The sequence below is a fragment of the Poecilia latipinna genome, unplaced genomic scaffold (assembly GCF_001443285.1).
Source record: "Poecilia latipinna isolate Pla-1442-1.1 unplaced genomic scaffold, P_latipinna-1.0 Scaffold2260, whole genome shotgun sequence".
NCBI classification, from domain to species: domain Eukaryota; kingdom Metazoa; phylum Chordata; class Actinopteri; order Cyprinodontiformes; family Poeciliidae; genus Poecilia; species Poecilia latipinna.
In genome coordinates, this window is record NW_015114876.1 from 32427 (window position 1) to 42906 (window position 10480).

The 10480-nt window shown below is 38.6% G+C and overlaps 1 pseudogene; it reads right to left on the minus strand.

The window, feature by feature from the left end:
• Positions 1-549: 549 nt before the first annotated feature.
• On the minus strand, positions 550-8300 carry LOC106936994 (acid-sensing ion channel 2 pseudogene; annotated as a pseudogene).
• Between the last annotated feature and the right edge of the window lie 2180 nt (positions 8301-10480).

Consider the following 10480-nt stretch of genomic DNA (forward strand, 5'->3'; position numbering starts at 1 on the left):
AGAAACTACAGCCATCAGAACCTGCCCCTAAGAACTGGGATATATTACAGAAGCAGATAATCATTCACAGATTCAACATTATTCAGGTTTGCCACAGATATTCCTATCTAAATCTGCATGTTAATGCTTTTTAAGAAAGGTCAGACATTAAAATAATATGGATTATACCATAACACTCATACTAGCACAGGAAGCAGACCTCTAAAAATAGCCTTGCACAATCCAACTATGTTGCCCTGCTGCTACATCAAATAGAACTGATAGCCTTTAATGTGAAAACAGGAGCAGCCCAACACAGAAAAAACTCTCATTTTTATGCTTGAATATACACAATATTGCAAATAAATTAAAATCTCACGCTTAATAAGATACATTTTTACCATGGGTTGTGCATTATGTGTGCAAGAACAGATACAGTTCTAGATCACATAATAAAATTAAACATTTATCAAGTCGTCAAGTCACAAAGATATTAGTGGCAGAATAAACGCATTCCAGCAGCATGAATCTGTGCAGACGTTTTTTTAAATGAAAAGTCAGAATGTCTGTAATTACATGCATATATTTTACAAGCGTGTCTTTATCGCTGCACAAATTCCAGAAGTTATTTTTATTAAGTTGATGGGAACAAATGAGGCATCAAAAGTTTTAATATTTTCCTCTGCAGCATACTCATCTTCAATTCCATGAGCAGCTCCACTAATCACTGCTGGACTCCATTAACCCTCAGTCTGAGGGAGTTTAAGTGTGCAACAAGTGGATGTGAAGCACCAAACCAAATTGGTGCCAAAAACTTGCTCACTTCGCTCTGGCATAAAGCGAGGCTTTAATTTTACCCACAACAAAAACCAGAGAGAGCAGAAATCACATTCTGCCCAGCAAATACTTTGTTTTCTCCTGAAAACAATCAAGCTTTGAGAAAAACACCATTTGTTTGCTTCAATTTAAAAACTGAACTAAAATCCTTCACTGCAGAAATTAAAGTAAGTGCCGTGATGTTTTGAAGGAATTCACAATAGGAGAAAGCTCTAATTTTACTCCCATGATTAAATTACTTCAGATTTGTTGCTGTTCTGCATTTGCCACTGAGCAAAAAAACACTATTATTTCAAGGTTGAGGACAACAACAAGACAGCAGCACAGAATGTGTCAGCAGAACAAAGCTTAGCAAGCAGCATGTGGAGCAAAACATGAGAAAACCAGTTAGTAGACTCCCAGCTGTGCACCGTGGGAGGAAAAGCACAGCTATCAGCATACGTCAAAACTTTTTATTTGCACTAAAAACTGATCATGCACCTTCCAGACCTCACAAGAGGAGGGAAACTTTGGACAAAGTCCAGCAGAGGAAAAAGAAAATGGTCATCACTCACAGTTTTGAAGTCGCTATGGCTGCAGTCCTGGCCTTGGTATCTGCAGTAGAGCATCATCTCCTCGAGGTCATGGCCGACCCGATCCATGAACTCCTTCATGTTGAACGCCTTGGCCTTGTAGGCTGTGAAGTTGGTCCTTTCCTGCAGGAAAGCGAGCACATCCGGCTCAGCGAGGTGAGGCTGCGGGATGGCCAGGTCCACGTCCAGCAGCGCCAGCAGCTCTCCGGCGTGGTACAGGTCGTTGCTGGTCAGGTGGCTGAAGCGGTAGATGTTGAGGTTACAAATGGTGACGGCGGGAAAAACCAGACTGCTCGACACCACGGCGTCCACGCTGGTCAGGTGAGGGTAGGAGAGGAAGTACGCGAGCCTCTCTGCGCTCTCCAGAGCGAACAGTCCCAGGCAGGCCAGCAGAGCTGCAGCCCAGAGCAAGCGGCGAGCCCCAGTCTGACCATATGGGAAGATGAAGCGCAGGCCGTGTAGCGTGCTGGTACCGGCAAAGGCCTGCCAGGAGGTGGGGCGCAAACTGGAGCTCTCATGGCTCCCCTGACTGCCACAACCCTCCTTTAGATCCATGTTCAGCCCTCCACCTGGTCAGCCAGGGAGCCTCCGTGGGATCACACCTGGACAGAGAGACGAAGCATTATTATCTACACTGTAAAAGGTAGAGTTTCAAGGCAAACGCAAACAGGAAACTGACAAAGCAGCAAATTTAAAAACAAAACGACAAACAAGGGGTGAATAAAGCGAAAAGCTGAGACTTTAGGAAGTACCACAGAGAATCACCGAATGAGGAGAAAGATGCTCCCTCAGGGCATCCCTCTCCTCTCCACTTCCACTCTTATTCACTCCCCTGAACTGAGAGTTACTGTGGCTGCCAGGCCGCCTGTGGCTTCCACTACACCCCCAAACATCCACTCAGCACACACACCCAAATCCCAACATGCCTCTCCTCCTTTTTCATCCTCCATTGCCCCCCGCAGCTGCTCGATTTCATTGACAAAAATAGCAGAGTTAAGTCCTGTGTCACACTCTGAGGAGGAGGTGAGAGTCACTTCAGCCGCGAGCAAATAAAAGCAGCCCGTGTATACAAAGTACCGGCTCATCTCCATTCAGAAACACCACGCATGCAAACACGCGTCAAGGCTTCTCATGTTCTCCCGTGCCCTCAACTAATGACAAGCCAAAGCACCTCTCTCTCGTTCAGCCTAGCGAGGAGACATCCAGCTGGCGTGAGTGTGTGTGAGTGAGCCTGACAAGCGCACGTGTGTGTGTGTGTGTGTGTGTGTGTGTAGGGAAGACAGCAGGAGAGCCGTTGATGATCAGAGCCGCTGGTTAGTCTCGCTTGTCGATCCAAACTCCTCCTGTTTTCCTCTGGCCAGAGACATCCGCTTTACCTCCTCTTCCCTGCTCATCTGTGGCGGCGGCGAACAACAGCCGAGCCGGGAGAGACGCACACACACCAACACACATGCTTTACACCGAGCCAGAGCAGCGAGAGAGAGGAGAGAGGGGAGAGACAGGAGGGAAGCCAACACTCTCCTCGCCTGATCTCCCCAAAGCAAAGTCTCTTATTGAATATGTTTTTCTCCTCCCCCGCTCGCATTTGTCTCCGTCTTTTTCATATTTCCACTGCTAGCCGCCACAAAAAGGGGAAAAAAATGGAGTGACGGACGAGTGGAAAACGGGAGACAATCAGCTGGAGAGACATTCAGGAGAGAGGAACAGTGGTGGAGGAGTGGGGTAGGTTGGGAGGGGTGCGTGTCATGGGTGGTGAAGCAGAAGTGGAGATGGAGGAGTAAAGGCAGGGAGATCTAGGTTGAGGACAAAAATAAGACAGGAAACTAAAAAAAAAAAGGGGAAGCAGGGAAACGTGGTCACAAGGATGTCACCCAAAGGAATCCAGACCCACAAGCAGAGGTGAGGGACACCGATGTAAACGCAGTAATGGGAACGTACTTGAGCCCAGATTTGTACATTGAGTTTATATTTGTTAGACTATTTATAAAAAACAAAACGAAAAGCAACCCAAGTGAAGTGATACAAGGAGACTGGAGGAGGAAATGGTAAGGAAGAAATAGCAGAAGAGTGTGAGGATGTTAAATGGAGTTAAACAAGAAACAAAGCTGCAACGCTACAGGTAAACAACGTAACACTACAAATGATTTGGACTAGATGTAGGCAATAAAAACAAAAAACATTGCATTAATTATGAGCTCAATTTGATAGACTCAATAGTAATTAGAAAAAGTACAATACTTAGGAATATGTATGCAAATCCCAAACAGTCAATTACCGCCTGAGGGCTGCAGCCCATTGATAGACGCACAGTTTCCTTTGCTGCTGCTCGTTTTCATGCTTTACAGAGCGGTAAACAGAAACAGTTTACCGCTCTGTTAATACTTTCCCTTTTAAGTTGGTAAAGCAACTTTTAAAATGGGGATAAACAAGAAAACATGTCATTCAAGTGAGGTAGATGTTTTCCAATCTGCATCGGTTAACAAAAATTTAAATGGTTTTATTTTGCATTAGTTTCCAAACGGTTTCACTCTGGAGCCTTTGGTCAAACCAAGACGCTGAGGACTAAAATGCTACAAAACATTTGGGTTTTACTGCAAACAGAGCCTCAGATGGGTGATGGATCTCAGACGAATTTTATTTATAAAGCACACTTTCACCAACAAGGCAGTTCAAAGTGCTTTACATCAATTAGAAGGAAATACAAACAAAACAACAAAACCAAAAGAAAACCAAGTATTAAACTAAATACTGGTTCGCAATGGAGGTAGTCCATAATTGATAAACTAGTATAGGTTTCTCTGGATTCTGGTTCTGATAAAACTAAATGTTGTAAGATTAGTGAGGTATAAAACTAAATGTTGGCTCCAGATGTTCTGGGTTGGATTCTAGATTTGTACAAAGCTAAATGTTGGTTCTCCATGTTTGGTTCTTGTTCTGGGTTGGTAAGATGATGGTACTTTCTAAGTTTGTTCTACATTTGTAAATTAACAAGTTTCTCTATGTCTTGCTCTGACATTAAAAGTATAAAACTAAATGTTGGTCTAATCTACCAAGTACTCCACAGTTTCTAAAAGTAATGAACTAAGCAGTGAAAGTAATGAACTTGAAGGCCTGCAGAATCTTGTTAAAGGATATCGAACCAAATAACGGGACAGTTTAAATAAAAATCTGTTTTAATTCAGGATACTAGTGTGTTGGGAGGCAGCTGGAATTGAACTCAACCTCTAAAACCATCAGTAGCATCTGATTTTGTAAAAATACATATGTATATATATATTAAAAATAAAATTAATGCACTTAATTTTTCCAGTGGGGAGATTTAATCAAATTAAAACTTGATTTTTTTCACATTTTCTCAGCATTTGATGCAACAAAAAGGATTATTCGTGGACATTTTCACCTTTTTTCATGCAAATAAGATTCAGTTGGCTGGAACAATCAGGTGGTGATCGCCACAGCTTTATCATCAACCTGTTGTAGCTTTTATTTGACTCACACTCCTAAGGTAAACTAAAATGTATTCTACTTTTGTTTGGCTTTCGGACATTGCTACCAACTTCTTTTCCATCCGAGTTGGTACAAATAAAACATCCTAGTCAAAGCATTAAATATTCATTGTGAAGTTATCTGCACTTCCAGCCCATGTTTAATGGTTCTTTATCGTCTTCCATGTTTCAATCAGCCAGGTCAGAACTGAATTTTTTAGATACCATTTTTTGCTGGAAATAAAAACTCCACATGTAAAATTTTCCAGAAGTTACTAACAATTGGCAAGGTTCTGCTTGGTGGTGATCCAAAATGCCACCTATGGGTGCTAACTGGACAGTTTAAGCCATCTAAAGCAAAGAAAGTAATTAAAGGGACTAAAATTTAAATGCAAATGCTGTATAAACTGCCAACCACCTGGTGTGCCATCTGATCAAAGCCACCTTGTCCAGGCAGCAATCACAGCACAAAACACCTGGTCCAAAGAAAATTCTGAAAGAAACCTTTAAAATAAACTCTGCTAATTGATCTCTGGCAGATGGTTTACATTAAATTGTGGCTGTTGTCAGAAATGAAGCAGAAAAAAGTGCCAGCTAGAGAGGAAAGTAGGTGGTATGTGTTGCATGTCAATGACGAAGTTCTCTGACCTTGTTGCCAGGGACTTTTATGAACTGCATTTGCTAATGGTCAACCACAGAAAAAAACATTAAAACATGTTTACAATTAGAGTGGAAAATGAAATGTGACCATAAGCTAAATTAGTTATATTCTTGTAAAGTGTATTTCTGCTTCCCCATCATTCAGTGATGCAACATATTGACTCACTTTATTTCCATTTTCTCTCATAAATGCATCTCTTTCACTGAAATAGTATGTGGTTTGTGTGAAAGTTTTTTGTGATTTTGCGATTTCCAATGGTTTAGTCACTTCAGTTTTAAACATCTTGGAGCACCGTTCAACCCACCCATCCAAAAATAGTAACAATATGGCATATATGCAAACCAAAACATTTCCGCCCACTTTAACCGACAGAAGCTAAATATTGGAAAACACCTGGTGGCAGAAGAACAAATATGGCCGACGTCACTCCCATCTCCCCCCTGACACACAAACAAGTGGCAAAAATACTCATTTCTACCCAGTTTTACATATCGTTGCATTTTAAAAAATGACTAACATTGTCATACAAATGCTGATTGCTTTATTGAAGAGTTTCAGACATGGACCAAGTGTGCTCTTTTCTGGAAATCAAAATATGTCCAGTTTTGGACAGATTTTATAATTTAATAAACCCAGTCAAAAATAATAATTAATGAGGCCTTGGAGATGTTGGTGATTAAAATATTTGAGTTATTCCACAACAGACGACATTAAACTTGAAAAGACGTGCAACTGGCAAAAACTGCTACAAGGAAAAGTTGATTTGATAAAACCTGGTAAAATATGTTACAATTTAGACTTTTGACCTGATCTTTAAAAATAAGACCCTTTTTTAAAGTCAACTTTAAGAACAAAACCAGTTACTTTTTATAGTTAATTCATTTGATTTTTTTTTTTTTTTTGTAATGAAAGTAGTAAAAAAACAAACAAAAAAAAACAGTTGAGATTTAGGTGCTATTTATGAGCTGTTAAATATCTTGGTTACATTTGATAAAAGTCAACTGAGTCATTTTAAAGGTATTCTAAGAAATAATCTACAGTACATCTATTTTAATGCACCATGATGTAATTATAGAGGCAGAAAAACAACAAAGCAGAACAGAGGATAAAGAGAAAATCCATCTGAGTGGTGGAACAACACAACTCCAGTGTTCAATAAGTCTGTAATCAAATTGGTGTGTGGTTCCAGGGCAGACGTCTTGCCAGTATCTGCACTTTCACATGAACAATTTACACCCAAACCCGATTTATCAAATATTAAAATTCAATTATGTCCCACACAGCCGTTTTTTCTCCGCTTTGCATTTTTGATCTGAGTCTAGAATAGAGAAAGTGAAAAAAAAAGCTTCTTTTTTTTCATTTCATGTCAGATTCAAAGACAAATAACCAAATAACTATATTTTCGGTTTTGGATTTCAATCCCATCCATCATTGGTCTACAGCTGCTTATTCAAGAGCAATTAAAAATTGCATATGTCTCAAATACAAAAAAAAAGCAAGTTTTGCATCAAGTCCATTGTTGCAAGTGCTTAACTTCTGACTGATGATAACCTATTATCTTGTTAGCAATTAAAGTTTATCATACTTTGGTGGTCTTTTTCTCTATACGGTTCTCTGAAAAGTGATGAGTTTTAATAGGGAAATTTTCCTGTAACAAGAAAAAGCTTCAAACTTTGCAAAACACAGAATTTGTGTCGCTGCTAAATTAGGCCATTATATATTTAGGAAAACAAATTTGTCATGAATGTTGGACAAAATAAAAGGAAATATTAAAGAAACAATCTGAAATACAAATTACAAGGCAAGCAGAATGCCTACAACACACAACTAATTATACTAAACAGATTTTTGTTTTATTGTTATTGCTATGTTATCAGAATGCAAATACACTATGTGCAAGTAGATGATTGGTTCACCACCATAACTATGCAAAATAGAGGAATTAAACTCCTGAACACACATTACAATAACATTAGCTAAACCTCACTATTCCTTTGTGTTTATCAAGTTACAGTCATGGCAATATAAACTGCACAACATCTGATTATTACACCTAAATCCCAGATACACATAATCACTTTATTAAGCAGCGTAGGGAAATGAGCTTTACCTTTAAACTGCGTTCTGAAGTTAAATACAATTTTTGCCAAATCCCTGCATGCTTTTAGCTCATTTTCTTCAATTACTGAGCGATTACTGTATATCCATAATTAGGCGATTAAAACGTAATGAGGAGTCCAAATGAAACAGTGCGTTATAAAATTATGTCTTAATACCTTTAGGACGTTCTCTCAAAGTTTCGACAGTTTAATTAAAGCTGAAAAGTTTAAGGAAAAGCAGCACATGAAAAGTGGCTACAGAGAAGGAATCCGGGTGGTAAATTAATGAAGAATCACCAAAAGTTAAACATTGAGGGGATAGCAGTTTCTTTTGCAGGTTTAAATTTTTTTATTTAAAAAAAATTACTGTACGTTTTTTTGTACTCTACTGAAGTTAACCAATTATTAATGTTCTGCACCTGTTGGGTTAATTAGCTCACCTGTTGCTGTGGAATTTTCTTGGCCAAAACGCTTCTTTTGCAACCTCTCTTCCATCTTTTTCCTGATAAATGGAGGCTGAAGTTTATCGAAGAAACTCCCCAAAACACTATTAACTACTTTACTATAAGCACTTGTGTAAACAAACACTCACCGTCACTTTTACTGGCGAAAACAACGAGACGTTGTTGCGAAAACAACAGGTGTTCTGGTCCACTCGTGATTCTTTTGAGTATTGCGCATGCGCAGCCCGAAAAAATGGAAATGTTTTTTTTTTTATTTTTTTTTTAGTTTAGTTTGTTGGCGGTTGGAATTTTTTTCTTTAGTTTTTAACTGCAGTTTGGATCCAACAACATCTGCTGGAGATAATTTAGCTGAATTGTTAATTAAATTAATTAAGTTGGTTTCACCGTAATTTGTCTCCTGTCCATACCTCCAGTTCAGTAGGTGGCGGTAGTGCACCTTCATAACTGGGCCAACCACCATAAAATATAAGAAGAAGAACGACAACAATGGCGGTTGGGATCATTAGGAAATCTAGGTAAATATCCACTAGAACTTTCTCTCGATGTTTTTCTTCATGCTTGAAATGATTTGGGAATTACCTTTCACAACTGCTGCTGTTTGTTCGTAAAAGTAGCTAAGAATTAACCGAAATTACAAACATCTCAGAATAAACTTTTCCATAGACTGATACGTTTTTTTTTAGGCTGGACTGGTGTTTATTACAAGAAATCCAGAAAAATAAATTGAGTAAAAATCCATTGTGATCCAAAATGGTGCAAAGAGTTATTTTGAAAATCAGAGGGAAATCCTTTCTTCAATGTCCTAGAGGTTAAATGCAGAACAGATATTTTTAAAAGTCCTTCTTAGACGAAAAACCAACCCACGTTGTCTGCATGAATTCCCCAGATTCATGTGTTCAAAAGAGCACTTTGCTCCCAGAAAGAAGGCTTACTTTAGCTTCCTAGAAGAGTAGGAATGATTTCCTCTTAATAGTCTCCTGTCTTGAGGGTTCAGCCCCCCGTGTGCCTTCAAAAAATGTCTTACTTGTTGACATTGATTCTGACCTTTTTTATAATTAGATAGATTATTACTGTGTAATTGGATTTGTATCTCAAAATATATGGAACCAAATTGAAATTTTCAGACTTTGCATTCTATAAATAAACTGGATAAATTTTAATTTAAGTGACATGCACAATCAATAACACCAATATTTACTATGGATTTTAGAGTATTTCAATAAATAGGAGGAAACTATGAATACTGCTTGTCTGATTTTAAAAGCTGTTAAGAGTTTTTCCCCATCACTTTGAACTTTCATCTGGGTTCAGCCAGTTGCAGGAACACCAAAGCCCTCATTAAAAGTAAAGAAAGTTCAAAGATAATCTGTGCTTCTGAGTCCAAAACACTCTTTCACACATTGTCTGTCGATCACAGTCTTTTTCCCAAATCAAATTTGCTGTGGTCCCAGACAGCTGCAGGGTTTAGTGGTTTCTTTGCAGCTTAATTAAGCAAATCTTGCTTTTTTTCCCCCACTGCGGTAATGAGCGTAGTTTTACAGAGATTAAACAATCTCCCGGGGTCAAAGTTAAGCCTAATGCTTTAGTAATATTATCTGCTTTCATCTATCCAAATAACTTTCCTTCCACAAGATTAATAGATCTAGATTTTCATTCTTTCTTGTTTCCCTTTTTAATTTGGGAGGCAATAACACTTTAATGCTACACTGAAATACACTTCTTTATGTCGATTGACATTTAGAGAATGTAATCACTCACCTCCTTTAGAGTTCATTCATTTATTTTAAATCCTGTTATAGGAAAGCAGTCATAATGTAATCCATACGTTGAGGCTTCACACATTAATGACCTCAGAAATACAATGTGAAAGCAGCTTATACACATTTTTGAGACTTTAGTGCGTTTATCATGGCTTTCCCTACAAATACGTCTGTTTTGAAATGGAGGTTTTCTCTTCATTTCACAGCCCCTGGATTTAAGCAAACAGGAAAGCCGGGACTTGTTAAAAAGTAATTGGTGTCTGTGGGATTTCTTTATGCCATTTCAGGGAGTTCACAGTAGTTTACAAAAGAAATGAATGTGCTTTCTTTTTGTTATTCCAAATCTCAATAAATGAGAGAAAATACTTGTTTAGGGGGCGTCACCTGACTGCACCAATTCAGAGTGATAAAATTGAACTAGTTGCAGTTTAGCTGTTGTGGAAAATTATGACCTTGCCAATTAAAATTATGTTGCATATTTTGACCAGATGGGGTGCAGGTGTTTTTTCAAAAGGTCAAAAGGTAAATTAGTAAAATGTGCAGATTTGCTCCAACTTGCAATAAAATACAGAGCCAATTCCGTAAGCACACAGCTTTGGAGATCCTTTCGAATTCAAAGTTTT